Here is a 20,771-nt window from a genome sequence, read left to right as displayed (position 1 = left end):
AACTGATCGACAACGCTCCATCAGTGCCAGGAGTTTCACATTGTGGTCGCGTTCTGCCTCTTCGTTTCTGTCAACACAGCCTAGGATCAGGACATCATCAGCGATGGGTTCAATGCCCTGAGCCCAGCCAGTAACTCGTGCTGCTTGCGTTGGTATACTTCAGGCACCACGGAGACACCAAACGGGAGCTTGAGCCAGTGTTTCCAACCCCAGGGGTCCAGGAGGTAGTCATGAAGCTGCTTTCTTCATCCAGCTTGAACTGCAGGAATGCATCTCTGGCGTCCACCAAGGTGAAAATCCTGGCCTTGGGAAGCTTGTAGAGGACATCCTCCAGTGTCGGCATGATGCAGTGGGAGCGTTTCAGTGCTTGGTTCAGATGCTTTGGGTTGATGCAGTCCCTCAGCTTCTCTGGCCTTTGCACTATGACCATATTGCTGATCCCGTCAGTTGGTTTCAGTCACAGATGTTGTGGCCATCGGCCTCATACTTGTCCAGCTGGGCCTTCACAGCCACTTTATTGCAATGGGCACATTGCGAGGAGCACACTGGACTGGAGTGACGCGCTCATCCAATTCAAAGTGTACCTCCCCAGGTACATCGTCATATCTGCTGAGCAGTTGTTCTTTGGACAGGGGTCCTTGCTGGACATGCTCCACGATGTGCAGGTCACTTGGTACGGTGAACTGCATCAGTCTCAGGCGTTCGCATGCAGAGCCTGAGAGGAGATGATGTTCGCTGGTTTTCACAATCTCAAACTCCAGCTTGTATTTGTGTCCCCAAATAACCCATAGAGCTCATTAGCTCTCCTGAGTACAGCTTTAGTCTAGTATCGTTGGGTAAGAGATGTGTCTCAGGTGCCAGATTGATTTTGAATTTGTAGCTCATAACGTTGCACGTAGCAACATAATCCAGTTGACTTTGTTGCAGTTTGTTGTGTAATCGTAGTGTCACAAACCATTTCTTCCCTCGAGTGTACAGCCCCAATGGATTCATGCATTAAATGTTACTTTCACTGTCCTGCTCCGAACACTGAGCGATATCATCAACTCACCTCTTATTTTGCTTTTGAGACACACCTTTGCAAAATGATTATTAGTTCCACAAGCTCTGCATTGTTTTCCACAGGCAGTGCTCTTTCCCTCTTGCGTGTGCATTTCCACAGTATTTGCATGCTATGGGGCTGTCTGTTTTCACCGTTCTGGTGAATTACTCTGCCTTGATAGTTTTTTTCTGAATGGTTTGCCTGGCAACAGCGTGAAAAGTATCAGCGCCTGTGCTTGGGGTTTCGATTTCCATTGCTCTCATTCTCATGTCAGTGACTTCGGCAGTGCGGCATATTTTAATGGCAGTTACTAATGTTTAGCCTCTCTCTCTTAGTAGACGCCGGTGTGTCCTCATTTGCAATTCCCAGTACTATTTTGCCACAAATCAGTTCATCTTTAAATCCCCCATATTCACAAGTAGCGGATCTTTCTCTCAAAAGGGTTACAAAATTGTGTACTGACTCACCTTCTTCCGGTTTGCTGCTTCCAAAAACGAACCGCTCGTAAATGACGTTCCTGGCGGGTTTTAAGTCATTCTCCAATACATCCAGTATGTCTTTTGCATCACCCTGTTGTCGTGCTGTGAGGGTGAGATTGTCCCAGTAAATGTGCCTGCATTCGCTGCCCATTAAGCACCTCAGAGTTGCCACTTCGACCTCGTTGGGTTTTTCATGTAGACCAGTCGCCGGTGCATAGTTCTCAAATTCATCCCTGAAGTTGTCCCAATTAGTTTACCAGTCCCCTGTGAGAACCATGGGTTTTGGTGGCGGAAGGTTCGCTGCCATAGTGATGGAATAGGTCTCTTTGCCTTCAGCCATCGAGGTAGGTAGTGATGCTAGCTAGCCAGCTAACAAGTTGATCAGTGGTGTGACTAATGTTAGCAGTAGGAAACGGCGTGTTTGCATATGGAATGTAACTGTGCCTATACTGTACTTAGCTACAAAAATAACAAATGTGTGGTTTCCGAGCCACTTTTGATAGTGTTTCTGTATGATATGTTAGATTAAAGACAGACACAAATCTCAAGTTCAATAGCCATGTTCAAGCATTGTACAAGTCCCTACATACGGGGTCCAGGGAACAGCTCAGCTAGTTGATTACCTATCAACGATACTCCGAAACAACTGCCTGCCTGTCTCGTCCTGACACATTCATTGCTATGGGACAGCTGGAGATAGAATTTGAATATTTAAACAATGTTGCAAAAGTCGAAGAGACAAACAGCAAGGTTAATACAAATCTCTGCTGTTGAAAACTAAACGTTAGTCTAAAAGAAATGTGAGAATGTCTAGATGGTTTTATAGTGGAGATAAAGATTATAAATTGCTTGGCTGGGCTGATGAGACAGTGGATTGTGCAGTCAGATGGAACAGCGTAAATAGGCATTTTAACGTCATAGATTTAGCGGGTGCTAACTTGTGGAATAAGACCCCTTCTGGAATGCGGTTTTAATTCATCAGCATTCAGGATTAGACCCACCCATTGTATAATGCATCATAAGGTAAGAGCTGGAATTTGTTCTGGATGCTCGAAATGCAACATATTTGTCTCGTGTGTTGACCTAGCAAATTAGCTGGCTAGCATGTGTACACACTGCAATGCGCAGCCGATGCACTACTTGCATGTGCATTGGCCAGGTTTAGATTCAACATAGCTAACTGTTTCTTAGCAAGACAAATCGTTTTATCAGCAAATGTTTGTGTTGTGAGAGGCTGGTCTTGGTTGAGGAAATGTAGGCTAGCTAGGAGCTGTTTGTGATGAAACTGACATCTAGCTGCATATGAAGCTAGCTAGCCAGTTTGACTGTATCATGCCAGAGTAGCTAGATGAGCAATTCCCATTGCATGTTTTATAAGTTAGCAGCGTGGCAGTTTCTCAAAGCTCGGTGTTGATTATGAACTTTACTTAGCTAGCTAGTTAGCTAGCTATGCTTTATGGAAGAATGTAGCTAGCTAGGATATATTGTCAACATTGAGTTGTTGTTGCAGGATCTATAACGTTACAGCTATGTCACAGTCTTGTTGGCAGGTAGCTATGTTAGTTGGTTAGCTAACTGTCTATAATAACAGCCAAGGAAGATTGCTAGCTTATTAGTTTGTGCTCTAATTTATACACAGATGACTTCAGCCATATGAAAAACCTTCCATAGAAAAATATAACCAACTAGCTAGCTTCCTTCGCTTGTAGCTTCCTTCTCATCCAACTGGTGTTAGCTAGCTGGCCAGCTACAGCTGCTAGCCTGCTACTAACTGGCTGGTGCTGTTGCGCAGTAACCGAGTTGCTTGTCCCGATTAGATAGAACTCAAATTCAGAATTGGCTGAAAAGATGATAGCATTGTCAGAAATGTTACAAAAAGGTAGCACATCGTTGATTCTCAATTAGCATGTGAGAGCGATAAATTATAAATGTAAATCAAAACTTTTGACCCTACAAACTTATTCAGTCCAAAAGGTGGCAAGTCTAATGGTCACTTAATGGACGCTGTAGTCTCGTTCTTATCCGATGCTTAGATATTGAGATAACAATTTCCCTATGCTAACAACCCTGTTAAAAATCTGGTATGTGGTTCTCGTTAACCTGTTAGGGCTAGGTGGCAGTATTGACACGGCTGGATAAAAAACGTACCAGATTTAATCTGGTTACTACTCCTGCCCAGTAACTAGAATATGCATATAATTATTGGCTTTGGATAGAAAACACCCTAAAGTTTCTAAAACTGTTTGAATGGTGTCTGTGAGTATAACAGAACTCATATGGCAGGCCAAAACCTGAGAAGATTCCATGCAGGAAGTGGCATGTCTGACAATTTCTTCCCCTTCTTGATTATCTCTATCCATTACAAAGGATCTCTGTTGTTACGTGACACTTCCTACGGCTCCCATGGGCTTTCAGAAGGTGGCAAAAAGCTGAATCGTGGCTTTGCAGGCTCTGGCTGAAAAAAAGTAGCGCGTTTGGGTAGTGGCTGGTTATAGGGCTGTGAGACTCAGGCTCGTGCCCGCGTCGACCAAATGCTTTGTTTTCTTTCCTCTGTTTACCTAAACGCAGATTCCCGGTCGGAATATTATCGCTTTTTTACGAGAAAAATGGCATAAAAATGGATTTTAAACAGCGGTTGACATGCTTCAAAGTACGGTAATGGAATATTTAGAATTTTTTGGTCACGAATTGCGCCATGCTCGTGACCCTTATTTACACTTCGGATAGTGTCTTGAACGCACGAACAAAACGCCACTATTTGGATATAACGATGGATTATTTTGGACCAAACCAACATTTGTTATTGAAGTAGCAGTCCTGGGAGTGCATTCTGACGAAGAACACCAAAGGTAATCAAACTTTTCTAATAGTAAATCGGAGTTTGGTCAGGGCTAAACTTGGTGGGTGTCTAAATAGCTAGCCGTGATGGCTGGGCTATGTACTCAGAATATTGCAAAATGTGCTTTCACCGAAAAGCTATTTTAAAATCGGACACCTCGATTGCACAAAGGAATTCTGTATCTATAATTCTTTAAATAATTGTTATGTTTTTTGTGAACGTTTATCGTGAGTAATTTAGTAAATTCACCGGAGGTTTGCGGGGGGTATGCTAGTTCTGAACGTCACATGCTAATGTAAAAACTGTTTTTTGATATAAATATGAACTTGATTGAACAAAACATGCATGTATTGTATAACATAATGTCCTAGGGTTGTCATCTGATGAAGATCATCAAAGGTTAGTGCTGCATTTAGCTGTGGTTTTGTTTTTTGTGACATTATATGCTAGCTTGAAAAATGGGTGTCTGATTATTTCTGGCTGTACTCTGCTGACATAATCTAATGTTTTGCTTTCGCTGTAAAGCCTTTTTGAAATCGGACAGTGTGGTTAGATAAAGGAGAGTCTTGTCTTTAAAATGCTGTAAAATAGTCATATGTTTGAAAAATTGAAGTTTTTGTATTTCTGAGGAATTTGTAATTCGCGCCACGCCTATCATTGGATATTGGAGCAGGTGTTCCGCTAGCGGAACGTCTAGATGTAAGAGGTTAATGGCTGCAAGGCTCATGACGAGAGGCGGGGAGTATGTTGTGTTTCTCCTATCAAGGTGATTTGCAAATTTTCATCTACATTGGCGTCATATTGAGTTAGGTATGATGGTAGGGAAATTTAAAGTTAACATTAAGCTTCAACCAATCTGATAATTTAGGCTATGAGGAAAAGGGCAAGCGTTATTAGCCTAGTACATAGCAGATCAGAAATGGGTCATGACAAAGCCGTAATTACTGACGGTAATAGTCATAACATTTGGTACAATTATATTATTATTTATGCGGTCCTTTCCACTGGCAAGGCCTACTGAAAATGACCACCTCACATCTGACCAACCTAAACAAAAACCCCAAAGGTTAATTTAAAGGGGCAATCTGCTGTTCAAACAATAACAAAGCAGACACCCCACCACTGTTTTGGTAAACTACTGACCATCCATTATATCAAAATTATAGTTTTAACCATGTTTTGAGGCTATACAGTGTTTGTTTACAATTACATTGTTTATCAATTTTGGAGTAAAACAAGCTTAGATTGGGGCTCTGGTGGGGTATGACAGTTGAACTAACCTCATGGAGGCATTTCTAAAAGTTATATTCTTCAAGAATAAATGGGTATATATCATTAACTGAAAAGTCCAAAAATGGATGTAACAATCACAGAATTGTAATTGTAAAGATCCGAAACCAATGTGCCTCCAAAACCAATGAGTCACGTGTAACACAACCTTTAGTGTGTTCCAGACAATGTCAGCTCTGTGATAGTATGTATGAGCTAATTGCAGTAAAATGTTGGTTCATTGACTCACTCAACAATCTTTCCCAGTCACAGATATTTTCCTTATACCTGTATGCAACTTAAAATTATGCAATGATTTAATTTTTTTTATTTTTTAGAGTTTAATCTTGTTGGATAGGAACCAAATGAATCTCTGGAAGTATCTACCAAACATTTACAGTCTAACTACAAATGTGCGAGACATACATTTTAATGTCAATTTTGTATAATTTTTCTGTCTGTGTTGCCAAGATCAGGTGCCTGACAATATAGACTATAACCTGGGTCACCACTTCCATCTAGTGGTGAACACCATCGGTTACTAGACCATCAGGGCTCCATGTCATGTGACACATTTGATTTCATCCCAGCATGTTTCCTCTTGTATTAGCATTATGTCTATGTGTTTGTCACTGTTATGGATATTCTGTGTATTGGCAATATACATAAAAAAGGATAGGACAAATAGTTTACTATTCTTAAAAATGCGGTGTGAAAACGCACCATACTACTGGTTATTAAACGCAGTCTTAGTAGGGGCATTATATAACAGGTTGCCTCATATAGCATTATCAATTATCTTTTTGCTCTATTATCCCCTGCAGAGGGAGCGCTCAGTCCAAGAGCATGAACCTTTGACATGCAATTATGAATGACCTGGAATTTACCTTTTTATGTCCCATGTCCACAACAAATTCAAGGAAACGTACAGTATTCGGCCATGGGCAGGACTCCCTTCCATCTTATATAGCGCAAGTGAATAGCAAACCTGGTTTCAAAAAGCAAATAAAGCCACACCTCATGGCACAACGCCTCTCCCCCATGTGACCTACTTGTTATGTGTATGTACTGACATGTACGAGTAACTAATAGATGCACACACACTAGATGTTCATGTTTTTAAATGCATGTAAATTGTAAAATCTTTTGTCTATAATGTCTTTTTCGTTATCTGTCGGATCCGAGTAAGACTAGCTGTCGCCATTGATGTCGACTAATGGGGATCCAATTGTTTTTTAAATGCCTTAGTTGATAAGTGCCATGTGTATCTGCACAAGGTTACAATGCCATCATTTTAAAGCTTGTGGATTATGGATCCATGGAGATGGTTCATAATCATAACACCAAGACCTTTCTAAAAAAGCATTATACCTAGCTTGAAATCAGCTAATTTATCATTTTTTTTAATGCACGGACTCTGCATTTAAAATACAATAGGCGATATCGATCAAAGAGATTGTGAAAGCTCAGAGGCTACAATAAGATACTAATCTTATTTCACAAAATAAAGGAAGATCCTTGATTTGCGAGAGTTCACTGAATTAGTTGGATCTGCTGGAATTCAGGACAAGTGACCTAGATCAGGAGTGTCACGCTAGGATGTTAAAGGGCTGTACGAGTGCTGCTGTACTGTGGTTTGTTTGTTGCTTAATTACATTACCAAGTCAAATGATTCACCCACTGTTGGGATTTATTGTGAGGACAACCATGATAGGCCCTCATATGCTCAGATAAATAAAACATCTACTGTATGGTGACCAGGGTAGAACATAACATTGTAGCCAATGGTCATAGTGGATTAATACACACCAAATGATCCAATATAAAAAAAATTAAAAAAGAATTAACACTGTGTGTTAAATCAACACTGAACGTGTGGAGTCTGTAGACCCATATACACACCGGAACAGTGTTAAATTAACACACTGCTTAGTGTAAAGCCTTATTCAAATATTTCCCAGAGTGCCTTTCGAGTAAATTGTAGAGTTTACCACCCATGACTGTATTTGTTAGTAACAGAGATATCATTGTTGCATCCATCCATTTTAGGGTCCTTTGGACTTCACCAAGTGAGATGCTAACTGAATATGTAAAAAAAAAAAAAAAAGAAGACGTTTAACACAGTACTGCAATGTTGAGACAGGCAGCCCAATTCTGATCTTTTTTCAGTAATTGGTATTTTGACCAATCACATCAGATCTTTTCACATCAGATCTTTTTCAGCGCTGATCTGATTGGTCAAAAAACAAATGAGTGAAAAAAATATCCGAATTTGGCTGCCTGAGTAAACACAGCCTATCATATGTAATTCATAATTTGAGGGCCTAGTTTTACCCTAATAAAGGGGCCTGAAACTCATACACATCACTTTGAACCAAAACCACACCCATTATTATCATATTTGCATGCATGCTCTATTGCAGGTTGATTTTTTTGAATTGTTTGTTTCAATATCCCTGTTTGTGCATGTACATTGATTGATTTATTGAGTAATTAATTATTCTTAATTACTACTAAGAATAATGAATTACTACTATTTAATTATAATTAATTACTACTCAAATATAAATTACAAAAAATGTCTAAAGTAATCCAATATGTTACTTGGACTTATTGCACCCATTACTGAAATGCTTGTTCCAGTTTAGATGCTTTAGATAGTCCCATAGCATAGTCTTCCCAACCCTGGCAGTCATTCTAAATAAAGGTTGTGGGTGAATAAAAGGTTTAGATAAAAGGGGTACAAACACATTTCACTTTAGTGGTACCCTGTAAGGTCATCCTTTGTAACTTTAGCTATTACTGCATAATTGTATCCCAGTTCATATCTCAACCACATCAGGCCTGCAAGTAGGGTTGCAAAATCCAGTGACTTTCCCAAAATGCCCAGATTTTCTAAAAATGCTGGTTGAAGGATTTCAGATTTCCTGCTTCAGTTTCCAGGAAAATTCCAACCAGGATTTGTGGAAAACCTGAGAATTTGGGGAAATCAAACCAACTTTTATTTGTCACATGCGCCGAATACAACAGGTGTAGTAGACCTTACAGTGAAATGCTTACTTACAAGCATTTCACTGTAACCAACAATGCTTTAAGAAGTTGAAAATTAAAGTAACAAATAATTAAACAGCAACAGTAAAATAACAATAGTGAGGCTATATACAGCAGGTACCAGTACAGAGTCAATGTGCGGGGGCACCGGTTAGTCGAGGTAATTGAGGTAATATATACATGTAGGTTGAGTTAAAGTGACTATGCATAGATAATAAACACAGATTAGCAGCAGCGTAAAAGAGGGGTCTGGGTAGCCCTTTGATTAGCTGTTCAGGAGTCTTATGGCTTGGGGGTAGAAGCTGTTATTAAGAAGCCTTTTGGACCTAGACTTGGCGCTCCGGTACCGCTTGCCGTGCGGTAGCAGATAAAACAGTCCATGACTAGTGTGGCTGGAGTCTTTTTAGGGCCTTCCTCTGACACCGCCTGGTAAAAAAGTTACCCGAATTTTGCAACTCTGCCTGCAATTCCCATTATAATGGCTTGCTAACTGATGTGTAATTCCTATTGGATTCCATCCAGAGTTAAGATATTCAACAGCTGGAATTTGTATTCACCTGCAACCTGCATTCAGAATGAGTGCCAGGGTTAGGAACATTGTGAGGAGACTACCAAAGGCATTTAAACTGGAACAAAAATTTCAGTAACGGGTGAAAAAAAAACTAACTGATTGGATTAGTTTAGAAAACTGTATGCTATTCATCTTTGTGTAGCATAAGAAAAACCCATAGAGTCAATTGATGCAGTAGTGTGTCAGTCTAATTAACATAATACAATAATCCCCATCAAAATCAGTCTGATTATGCTAGAGATGGTTTTTATTTTATTTAATTTTTCATATCGACCGCATACACTGATTTCGGCCTTCCGCATCTGCTGTGGTAGGTTTGTCAGACCAGGAGACATCCCAAAAATCGGTCTTCCCTCTAATGTACCCTGCACACACAACCCATGTGGAATTCCGGGTCTCTGGCAGCAGTTGGAACCGGCAATCTGCGGTCAAGAACACAAAGTTCAGCTAAGCCTATGCTGCCCTTCAGTCCCTTTACTTATTGTCCCTGACGGAGACATGGATCACCCCAGAGAACACTGCTACTCCAGCTGCTCTCTCTTCATCTGACTATGTTTTCTCTCATAGTCCGAAAGCATCTGGTTGTCGCGCTGGTGGCATGGGTCTACTCATTTCTCATTAGTGGAGATTTTCTCTTTTCTCCATCTCTCACCTGTCCATCTCCGCATTTGAATTCCATGCTGTCACTGTCACTTGTCCACTCAAGCTTAACATTATTGTCATCTATCATCCACCAGGTGCCCTTGGGGAGTTCCTCAATGAGCTTGACACCTTGATAAACGCATTTCCTGACGATGTCTCACCGCTCTTCATACTTAACGACTTCAACCTCCCGACGTCTGCCTTCGATTAATTTTTTTCCAACTCTCTCTTCCCCTCCTTGCCTCTTTTGACCTTACCCTTTCCCAATCCCCTTCAACTCACAAGGCAGGCCATATGCTTGACCTCATCTTTACTAGAGGCTGCTCGCATACTAAACTCACTGTAACCCCCATCCAGGTCTCTGATCACTACTTCGTTTCCTTTTCGGTCTCCCTTTCCTCCAACCCTAACCACTCAGCTCCTACCCAGATAAATGCGACGTCGCAATCTTCGCTCTCTTTCCCACTACTCTCTCCTCTTCTATCCTATCATCTCTCCCTTCTGTTAAATCCTTCTCCCTCCGGTCTCCTGATTCTGCCTCTTCGACCCTACACTCCTCCCTTTCCACATCCTATGACTCGCACTGTCCCCTTTCCTGCCGGCCGGCTCGGCCCTCCCCTCCTGCTCCGTGGCTAGTTGACTCATTGCGAGCTTACAGAACAGGACTGTGGGCAGCTGAGCGAAGAAATGCAAGAGAAAGGTCTCTGTTATAGCCATCACTCCGGTTGTAATGCCAATAGTGTCCACAAGATGGCAGCAGTGTATGTGTAAAGTTTCAGATGGATTACTTAGTGTGACGTCCCCATGTACATTTGGGCAAATTGTGAAGGAGACATTCACATTCATATTCCATTTTTCTGCAAGAATATCATCAAATCTGTATACTTGGACTTTGATGTAGCTTTCCAAGTATTAGTAGCCATATTATAAGTTCAACATTTGCAAAACAACCAGTTTTCATAACTTCATAACACTGAATATCCTTATACTTTTTGTCCAAAATGAAAATGCATGCTGTCGTACAAGGTTAGAAGCTACATTTTATGACATATACATGGTTCCGGGTACTCCCGTAAAGCCCGGCTCATTGGCTATCTAGCTAGCTTTATTTGACCCCGATTGGTGCTTATTTGACAAAGATACAGTCGTTCAAGAGATGGCCAGCCGCGTCATCGGCGTGCCATGAAGGTGTCGCTCTCTGACCAAATATGGTGTCCTATAGGATATACTACACCCCTAATGAAATAGTGAAGTCTTGTTCCTTCTAGGATCTCTGAGGAATAGATACGAATGTGATTTTACTCGTTGAAACAACATTTAGGGTGAGATTTTAACAGATTTCTTTCTTTGCAAATTGAACAAGTGGAAATACAAAATCAACCCTGCATGCTATATGGACATATCTAACAAAATGACACTTCATGTTATCTCTGGGACTCTTTGGATGATAAATCAGAGCAAGATTTCAGAATGTAAGTACACATTTCACCTTCAGAGGGGAATTTATCAAACCTATAGCATTGAAAAAAGTGTTTTGTTGTTAGAAGCTCTCCTCAAACAATAGCATGGCATTTTTTTGAAGTAATAGCTACTGTAAATTGGACAGTGTAGTTATATTAACAAGAATTTAAGCTTTCAGCCAATATAAGACACTTCTATGTACCGACATTTGTTGTTACTCTAAAATCTGCGATCTTGATATAACGTGCTGCATGACTTACAACTGTCCCGTTGACGGAACACCGATCCTTAAGATGATTTATTTTTAATCCTTCTCCCTCTCACAGGCAATTTTGTCAACCATTTTGAAAAAAAAGGTTGATTGCATCCTCTACTCATTAACTCAGTCTATTGAGTCCACTGGTCTCACTCACAAAGAACTACCCTATGCCTTGACCTCTTTCTCTCCTCTTTCTCTAGATGACATCCTGCAACTAGTGAGGTCTGGCCGCCCGACAACCTGCCAGCTCAACTTCATCCCCTCCTCACTTCTCCAGATCATCTCTGGAGACCTTCTTCACTTCACTGAACAACTCATCCCTGACCACTGGTTGCATCCCCTCTGACTTCAAAATGGCCCGAGTTGCTCCTCTCCTCAAGAAATAAACACTCGACTCATCTGACATCAAAAAATATAGACCTATATCCCTTCTTTCCAAAACACTTGAGCATGCTGTCTCTGATCAACTTTCTCGTCATCTCGCTCAGAAAGATCTTCTTGACCCTAACCACTCAGGCTTCAAGACAGGTCACTCAACCGAGACTGCTCTTCTGTGTCACGGAGGCTCTCTGCACTGCCAAAGCTCTCTCCTCTGTTCTCATCCTCCTAGATCTATTTGCTGCCTTTGACACCGTGAACCATCAGATCATCCTTGCCACCCTCTTAGGGCTGGGCGTCTCAGGCTATGCACACTCTTGGATTGCATCCTAACTGGCAGGACGATCCTAAGGCATCGTGGAGAGGATCTGTGTCTGCACTACTGGTGTCCCCAAGGGCTCAGTTCTAGGCCCTCTCCTCTTCTCTCTATACACCAAGTCACTCGGCTCCGTCATATCCTCACATGGTCTCTCCTATCATTGCTATATGGATGACACTCAATTACTTTTCTCCTTTCCCCCTTCTGACACCCAGGTGGCAACACGCATCTCTGCATGCCTGGTAGATATCTCAACTTGGATATCGGCCCACCACCTCAAGCTCAACAAAACTGAACTGCTCTTTCTCCCGGGGAAGTCCTGCCCGCTTAAAGACTTCTCCATCAAGGTTGACAACTCCACAGTGTCACCCTCCCAAAGTACAAAGAACCTTGACGTGACCCTGGACAACACCCTGTCGTTCTCTGCAAACATCAAAGCAGTGACTCACTCCTGCAGGTTCATGCTCTGCAACATCCGTAGAGTATGACCTTACCTCACACAAGAAGCGGCGCAGGTCCTAATTCAGGCACTTGTCCTGTCCCGTCTGGACTACCGCAACTCGCTGTTGGCTGGGCTCCTCGCTTTGCCATCAAACCCCTGCAACTTATCCAGAACGTTGCAGGCTGCCTGGTTTTCAACCTTCCAAAGTTCTCATGTTACCCAGCTCCTCCACACACTCCACTGGCTACAAGACCATGGTGCTTACCTACGGAACATAAAGTGGAACAGCCCCTACCTACCTTCTAGGCTATGCTAAAAAACCTACACCCCAACCTGAGCACTCCGTTCTGAATGAATCTGTTACACAATGTGTTTCTTTGGGAAAATAAAACGATGGCCAAATTCAATGTTTCATCAAATTATACATATTTTTTTATAAATATATTATATAAAATTGATACCTAAAGAGGTCCTACATTTCAGAAATCAAGTGGCCCTGGGGGTTTTAATTAAGCAATGTACATGCACAAACAGAGATATTGAAATACATATGGTATTGTGTTAACGTTTTTAATTTACAGGGCCTTCGGAACGTATTCAGACCCCTTGAATTTTTCCACATTTTCATAGATTACAGCCTTATTCTAAAACTGATTAAAAAAAAATTCCCCTCATCAATCTACACACAATACCCCATAACGACGAAGCAAAAACAGGTTTTTAGACATATTCAGACCCTCCGGCAGCGATTACAACCTTTCTTTTTTAAATTTGACCCCTTTTTTCTCCCCAATTTCATGGTATCCAATTGGTAGTAGTTACAGTCTTGTCTCATCGCTGCAACTCCTGTACGGACTCGGGAGAGGCGAAGGTCGAGAGCCATGCGTCCTCCGAAACACAACCCAACCAAGCAGCACTGCTTCTTGACACAATGCACATCCAACCCGGAAGCCAGCCGCATGTGTCAGACGAAACACAGTAAACCTGGTCAGCGTGCACTGCGCCCAGCCCGACACAGGAGTCGCTAGTGCGCGATGAGACAAGGATATCCCTGTCGGCCAAACCCTCCCTAACCCAGACGACGCTGGGCCAATTGGGCGCTGCCCCATGGGCCTCCCGGTCGCGACCGGCTGCGACAGAGCCTGGGCTCGAACCCAGAATCTCTGGTGGCACAGCTAGCACTGCGATGCAGTGCCTTAGACCACTGCGCCACCCGGGAGGCCCTAGCGATTACAACCTTGAGTCTTCTTGGGTACGCCGCTAAAATCTTAGTACACCTGCATTTCGGGAATTTCTTCTCTAATGGTCCTTTCAAGCTCTGTCAGGTTGGATGGGGGGCATTGCTGCATGGCTATTTTCAGGTCTCTCTAGATATGTTAGATCGGGTTCAAATCTGGGCTCTAGCTGGGCCACAAGGACATTCAGAGACTTGTCCCGATGCCACTCCTGCATTGTCTTGGCTGTGTTCTTAGGGTAGTTGTCCTGTTGGAAGGTGAACCATCGCCCCAGTCTGAGATCCTGAGCGCTCTGGAGCAGGTTTTCATCAAGGATCTTGATGTACTTTGCTCCGTTCATCTTTGCATCGATTCCGGCAAGTCTCCCATTCCCTGCTGCTGAAAAACATCCCCACAGCATGATGCTGCGACCACCATGCTTCACTGTAGAGATGTGCCAGGTTTCCTCCAAATGTGACGCTTGGCATTCAGGCCAAAGAGTTCAACCTTGGTTTTATCAGACCAGAGAATCTTGTTTCTCATGGTCTGAGAGTCTTTAGATGCCTTTTGGGAAACTCCAAGTGGGCTGTCATGTGCCGTGCCTTTTACTGAGGCGTGGCTTCTGTCTGGCCACTCTACCATAAAGGCCTAATTGGTGGAGTGCTGCAGAGATGGTTGTCCTTCTGGAAGGTTCTCCCATCTCCACAGAGGAACTCTGGAGCTCTGTCAGAGTGACCATCGGGTTCTTGGTCACCACCCTGACCAAGGCCCTTCTTTCCCATTTTCTCAGTTTGGCCGGGCGGCCAGCTCTAGGAAGAGTCTTGGTGGTTCCAAACTTCTTCCATTCAAGAATGATGGAGACCACTGTGTACTTAGGGACCTTCAATGCTGCATAAATGTTTCGGTACCCTTCCCCACATCCGTGCCTCGACATAATCCTGTCTCTTCGCTCTACGGACAATTCCTCCGACCTCATGGCTTGGTTTTTGCTCTGACATGGACTGTCAAATGTCCGACCTTATATAGACAGGTGTGTGCATTTCCAAATCATGTCCAATCAATTGAATGAACCACAGGTGGACTCCAATCAAGTTGTAGAAACATCTCAAGGATGATCAATGGAAACAGAATGCACCTGAGCTCAATTCCGAGTCTCATAGCAAAGGGTCTGCATACTTATGTCAATAAGGTATCTGTTTTTTGGTTTTAATAAATTTGCTACAATTTCTAAAAACCTGTTTTCGCTTTGTCATTATGGTGTATTGTGTGTAGATTGCTGAGGAAATTGTTTTATTTAATAGATTTTACAATTGGCTGTAATGTAACAAAATGTGGAAAAACTTAAGGGGTCTGAATACATTCCGAAGGCACTGTATTTATTATAACATATTCCCATAGGATCTCAATTGGTGAAGTCCATAGGGCTGAAAATGGATGAATGCAACAACCATGTCTGTCATTAAAAAATACAGTCATGGGTGGTAACTCTGGGCAAGGCAAGACACTGGGAAATATTTGAATAAGAATTTAGCAGCCTGCTAATTTAACACTGTTGCCATTTGTACAGTCATGGCCAAAAGTTTTCAAATGACACAAACATTAATTTCCACAAAGTTTGCTGCTTCATTGTCTTTAGATATTTTTGTCAGATGTTACTATGTAATACCGAAGTATAATTACAAGCATTTCATAAGTCTCAAAAGCTTTTATTGACAATTACATCAATTAAATAAATATTTGCAGTGTTGACCTTTCTTTTTTAAGACCTCTGCAATCCGCCCTGGCATGCTGTCAATTAACTTCTGGGCCACATCCTGACTGACAGCAGCCCATTCTTGCATAATCAATGCTTGGAGTTTGTCAGAATTTGTGGGTTTTTGTTTTGTCCACCCGCCTCTTGAGGATTGACCACAAGTTCTCAATGGGATTAAGGTCTGAGGAGTTTCCTGGCCATGGACCCAAAATATCAATGTTTTGTTCCCCCGAGCCACTTAGTTATCACTTTTGCCTTATGGCAAGGTGCTCCATCATGCTGGAAAAGGCATTGTTCGTCACCAAACTGTTCCTGGATGGTTGGGAGAAGTTGCTCTCGGAGGATGTGTTGGTACCATTCTTTATTCATGGCTGTGTTCCGAGGCAAAATTGTGAGTGAGCCCACTCCCTTGGCTGAGAAGCAACCCCACACATGAATGGTCTCAGGATGTCACGTCCTGACCAGTATAGGGGTTATTTGTTATTGTAGTTTGGTCAGGACGTGGCATGGGGTGTTTCTTTTATGTGGTTCAGGGTGTGTTTTGTGTATGTGTTTAGGTAGAGGGGTATTTCATTTATTAGTCCGGGGTTTGTTAGTCATTGTTCTATGTTAGTATATTTCTTTGTTCTATCTAGTCTTTGTATTTCTATGTTTAGTTAATTGGGGTTGGACCTTCAATTGGAGGCAGCTGGTTATTGTTGCCTCTGATTGAGGGTCCTATATTTAGGAGTTTGTTTTTCATTTGTTTTTGTGGGAGATTGTTCTTGTTTAGCTGTTTTGCCTGAAAAAAACTGTCAAGTTTGTTTTGTTTTGTATACGTTGTATGTGTTTTCCTTCTTCACTCAATAAAAAGAAGATGAGTATACATTTTCCCGCTGCGTCTTGGTCTCTACCCTACGACACCCGTGACACAGGATGCTTTACTGTTGGCATGACACATGACTGTGATGGTAGCGCTCACCTTGTCTTTTCCGGACACGCTTTTTTCCGGATGCCCCAAACAATCGGAAAGGGGATTCATCAGAGAAAATGACTTTACCCCAGTCCTCAGCAGTTCAATCCCTGTACCTTTTGCAGAATATCAGTTGGTCCCTGATGTTTTTCCTGGAGAGAAGTGGCTTCTTTGCTGCCCTTCTTGACACCAGGCCATCCTCCAAAAGTCTTCGCCTCACTGTGCATGCAGGTGCACTCACACCTGCCTGCTGCCATTCCTGAGCAAGCTCTGTACTGGTGGTGCCCCGATCCCGCAGCTGAATCAACTTTAGGAGACAGTCCTGGCGCTTGCTGGACTTTCTTGGGCACCCTGAAGCCTTCTTCACAACAATTGAACCACTCTCCTTGAAGTTCTTGATGATCCGATAAATGGTTGATTTAGGTGCAATCTTACTGGCAGAAATATCCTTGCCTGTGAAGCCCTTTTTGTGCAAAGCAATGATGACGGCACGTGTTTCCTTGCAGGTAACCATGTTTGACAGAGGAAGAACAATGATTCCAAGCACCACCTTCTTTTTGAAGCTTCCAGTCTGTTATTCAAACTCAATCAGCATGACAGAGTGATCTCCAGCCTTGTCCTCGTCAACACTCACACCTGTGTTAACGAGAGAATCACTGACATGATGTCAGCTGGTCCTTTTGTGGCAGGGCTGAAATGCAGTGGAAATGTTTTTGGGGGATTCAATTCATTTGCATAGCAAAGAGGGACTTTGCAATTAACTGCCATTCATCTGATCACTCTTCATAACATTCTGGAGTATATGCAAATTGTCATCATAAAAACTGAGGCATCAGACTTTGTGAAAATGAATATATACGACTGTATATAGAAAATTAATATATACGACTGTATATGGGTCCACAGACTTTCAGTGTTGATTTAACAGTGTTCTTTTTTCATAGATTTTTTACTAGAGAATTTGCTGTGTAGTTCCACATTATCCTCAGAAATTGTTCCCATGACAAGTGAAAATATAAGAGTAAGATTATGTTGAACCTTATGTGTGCAATACTTAAATGTGTGCAAACATGTAAGCCACAGTCCTAAATTGAGCCCATGGTGTGGGAACAACTGAGGATGGGCCTACAGTCCCTCCATTACTGGCTTGTCAGCAGCAGCAGTTTTCTGTATGTGTGCTTATATGGAAAGGCTTGGACCAGAAAAGTGTCATTAAATGTCTTCCTCTGGGTAGGGGGTAAATTGGTATAATTGAGGAAGCTTTCCTCTTCCTCTCACATTGGCCTTGGGACCTTTCCCCTGAGCATTTAAATACATACTTCTTCAGTAAATCACATCCTGCTGCAACCCAGACAACTTGATCACTTGACTTAATTTTTCTTAATACAGTGTACTGTGCCGTTTTATTCCAGAACCCAGAACCAACTATGTCCCCCCACCTCTCAGATTCAGTAGTTGTGCTAACGGACATTACATTTATGTTAACAGTCTCTCACAAGAGACTATGTGCTGTTTGACCCAAAAAAAGGGATTCTTTAGTAGAATTGCGAAACAATTCCCTACTCAAAGGGGTAAAGCAAGGACGTGCAGTCTGAGCGTACAGTGTCCTCTGCTGGACCAACTGTTCTGAAAACAACTCTAGTAATGTTCTAAAATAAAATAAAGTATAAAAAAACTGTTGTTTGAAGTCAGCTGAAAATGAACTTAACGACATCTAATAATTTTTGTGTGGGTGTGTAGACAGCATTAAATTTTGCTTGGTTACAATACCGCTACGTCTGTATAAGCAGGGCTAGCCATCTTAGTTCCCAAGCTATTGCTTGCTGCAGCACGCACATATGTCTTGATTACGTAAACAACACCTTGATTACATAAACTATTTGATTTAATGAAATAAAAATGTATGTACTACCATATGCATACATATCTATGTTTCACTGTCTTTCATCTTCTTGTTGTACTGTATGCTTATCCAAAACATGTAGACTAATTACCTCTTCCTAAATGCATTTCTCAGTCTCCCTTGCCCACACAGTCGATTGTGTGCCTTGACGGGCCAAGCATGAAAATCTAGCTATGGACATTGACCATCCCCTTGCCCTGAGCCACATCACATCCACTGTTGAGTAAGTGCTCTGTCCTATTCAGGGCTGCTGCTGCTGCTGCGGTGTTGTTGCCACAGTCATCCATTTCTATTGTATGAGACTGCCTATTCATCAGGAAGCAATATATCACATATCGGCTGCTACGCACTTTTAACACATGACTACGTACTTCTCAAAATTCTGTAATCGCCTTTTTGGATGTGTGTGCAGACTTGTTTAGATAGGTGCTACCAGAGCAATATTATGTATGTACACAAATCTGCTCCACCCAAAGTGCACAGCTGGCACAGAAGCACATTCAATTCCACATTGGAGTCCCACACTCAATTTTCAAGCATAATTCAGAATTACCTGGCACATTGAAATGTGAATATACTCCTTGGTATGAATATATCCCTTGGGAGGGGATAAATAATGGATACAGTGTGAGACTATAGTGGGGGAGTAGATCTGAGGGGAGAAGGGCCATAGGTATGAGGGGGCATGGAGAGGAGTGCAGTGTATGAGGGTCTTAGGCACGAGAGTAATAAAGAAATACCATACCATCCAGTTTATACTCCTTTTTACATAAGTAAAGTCCTTTAGCACGCCATGAACCTTGCCACTGCTACACAAACCATACTTTTCAAATCCCATCTGTCTGTCTCCATGCCAATTCTCAGGCCATGTATAACAAACCTACGATGTGGTAATTCAGTGCCACACTGAACAGTCTTACATTTCTACATGACAGTCATTCATTCATTCAAAGCAGCCATCGTGGCAGCATCTTACCCTGTCAGTGGCTATCCACGATTAGGGACGTCAGTATAGATAGCACATGGAGGAATCTTCACTGCAGAGCATGCACTGAGTGGTGGTGCTTAGTGGAGGTGCAACATAGCGCCATCCTTCGTCGCCAGGTCTCCCTTGAAAAATAGGTATTTTGATCTCATTGGGACTAAGATAGAGTTAAATAAAAATTGTGAAGGGTATCCGTGGTAGTAAGAATCCAGCCAGGGAACCCAGTCAAGGGCCCATGTTGAAGCTACAATGAAGAGAAGGCATGGTTTGGTCTTCAAGTCTTCAACAGCTGTTTAGATCCAGGGAGGAATTCCAGGGAAATCCACTGGGAGTCTGAGAAAACAAAATCCACTTGAGGTTCATGTCCACAGAAAATGACAGAAAAGGCTCTTGCAACAATACCATAAACCCATGTGCACCACCATTGCTCTCTCTCTTTCTGAGCCTCCCTCTGCAATTCATTCCTTTATCGCTCTATTTCTGTCCTTGTCTCTGATGCTCACTCATACTTCCACTTCAGTGCCCCCTCTCTTTCTCTTCCTATTCTCAGCTGTGTCTCAGCGTTATGCTCAGCCTGTGCCCAGCGGATGTATAACATGTGTTCAGGGTGGGGGTTGGGGACTGCTGACTTCATAGGTGGCACGTTCTGCTTCTGCAAGGCGGGTGAGGATAGCCATTGCATTTTGGACTATTTTAATGAGAGTGACCATGATAGACTTAAGTTGCCTCCAAAGCTACTTCAAAATCATAATACTTTACATGAGAAGGGCAATTATTCTAACACTGCGTCAAAAGGTAGTTCCAAGATATTTGACCAACGATATACATTACTTTCTTTGAATTGACAGAATTAATTAAGTTTAAAAGGAATGTGTTTGACTTTTGGGTACTGCCGAGGAAGATAATGTTATGCTGAATTGGCCTCAGGTCTCAAATTATCCGAAATAAAATGATAAAATCACAGCGAAAACACATTACTGAAGAAAAAAAAACCTATGTTCCACATATCAGCTTAATAACTTGCTTATGAATGCTTGCCCATTTGCGCACATCATTTATTAGTCCATCTTCAGCGGAGTCGTATGATTTAATAGAAGATGCACTGATGACGGAGTTATCTACGCATTTGACAGGGCAGAGAGAGAGAAAAAAACAACTGCTCTGAAATATTATTAATAGTACGTTGGAAACTGATGTAAATAAATCAGATAA

The 20,771-nt window shown here is 42.2% G+C and overlaps 1 protein-coding gene across 1 annotated transcript in view; it reads right to left on the bottom strand.

Moving 5' to 3' along the window:
* Positions 1 to 20,128, bottom strand: part of LOC106581696 (nck-associated protein 5) — a 157,725-nt gene extending 137,597 nt beyond the window's left edge. Inside the window, exon 1 of the mRNA XM_014163934.3 lies at positions 19,551 to 20,128. The gene's annotated coding sequence lies outside the window, so the exon portion shown is untranslated. The remainder of the gene's footprint in view (positions 1 to 19,550) is intronic.
* Between the last annotated feature and the right edge of the window lie 643 nt (positions 20,129 to 20,771).

This window comes from Salmo salar, chromosome 21 (genome assembly GCF_965601325.2).
Source record: "Salmo salar chromosome 21, fSalSal1, whole genome shotgun sequence".
Lineage (NCBI taxonomy): Eukaryota > Metazoa > Chordata > Actinopteri > Salmoniformes > Salmonidae > Salmo > Salmo salar.
This window is presented reverse-complemented; position numbering and strand designations above follow the sequence as displayed.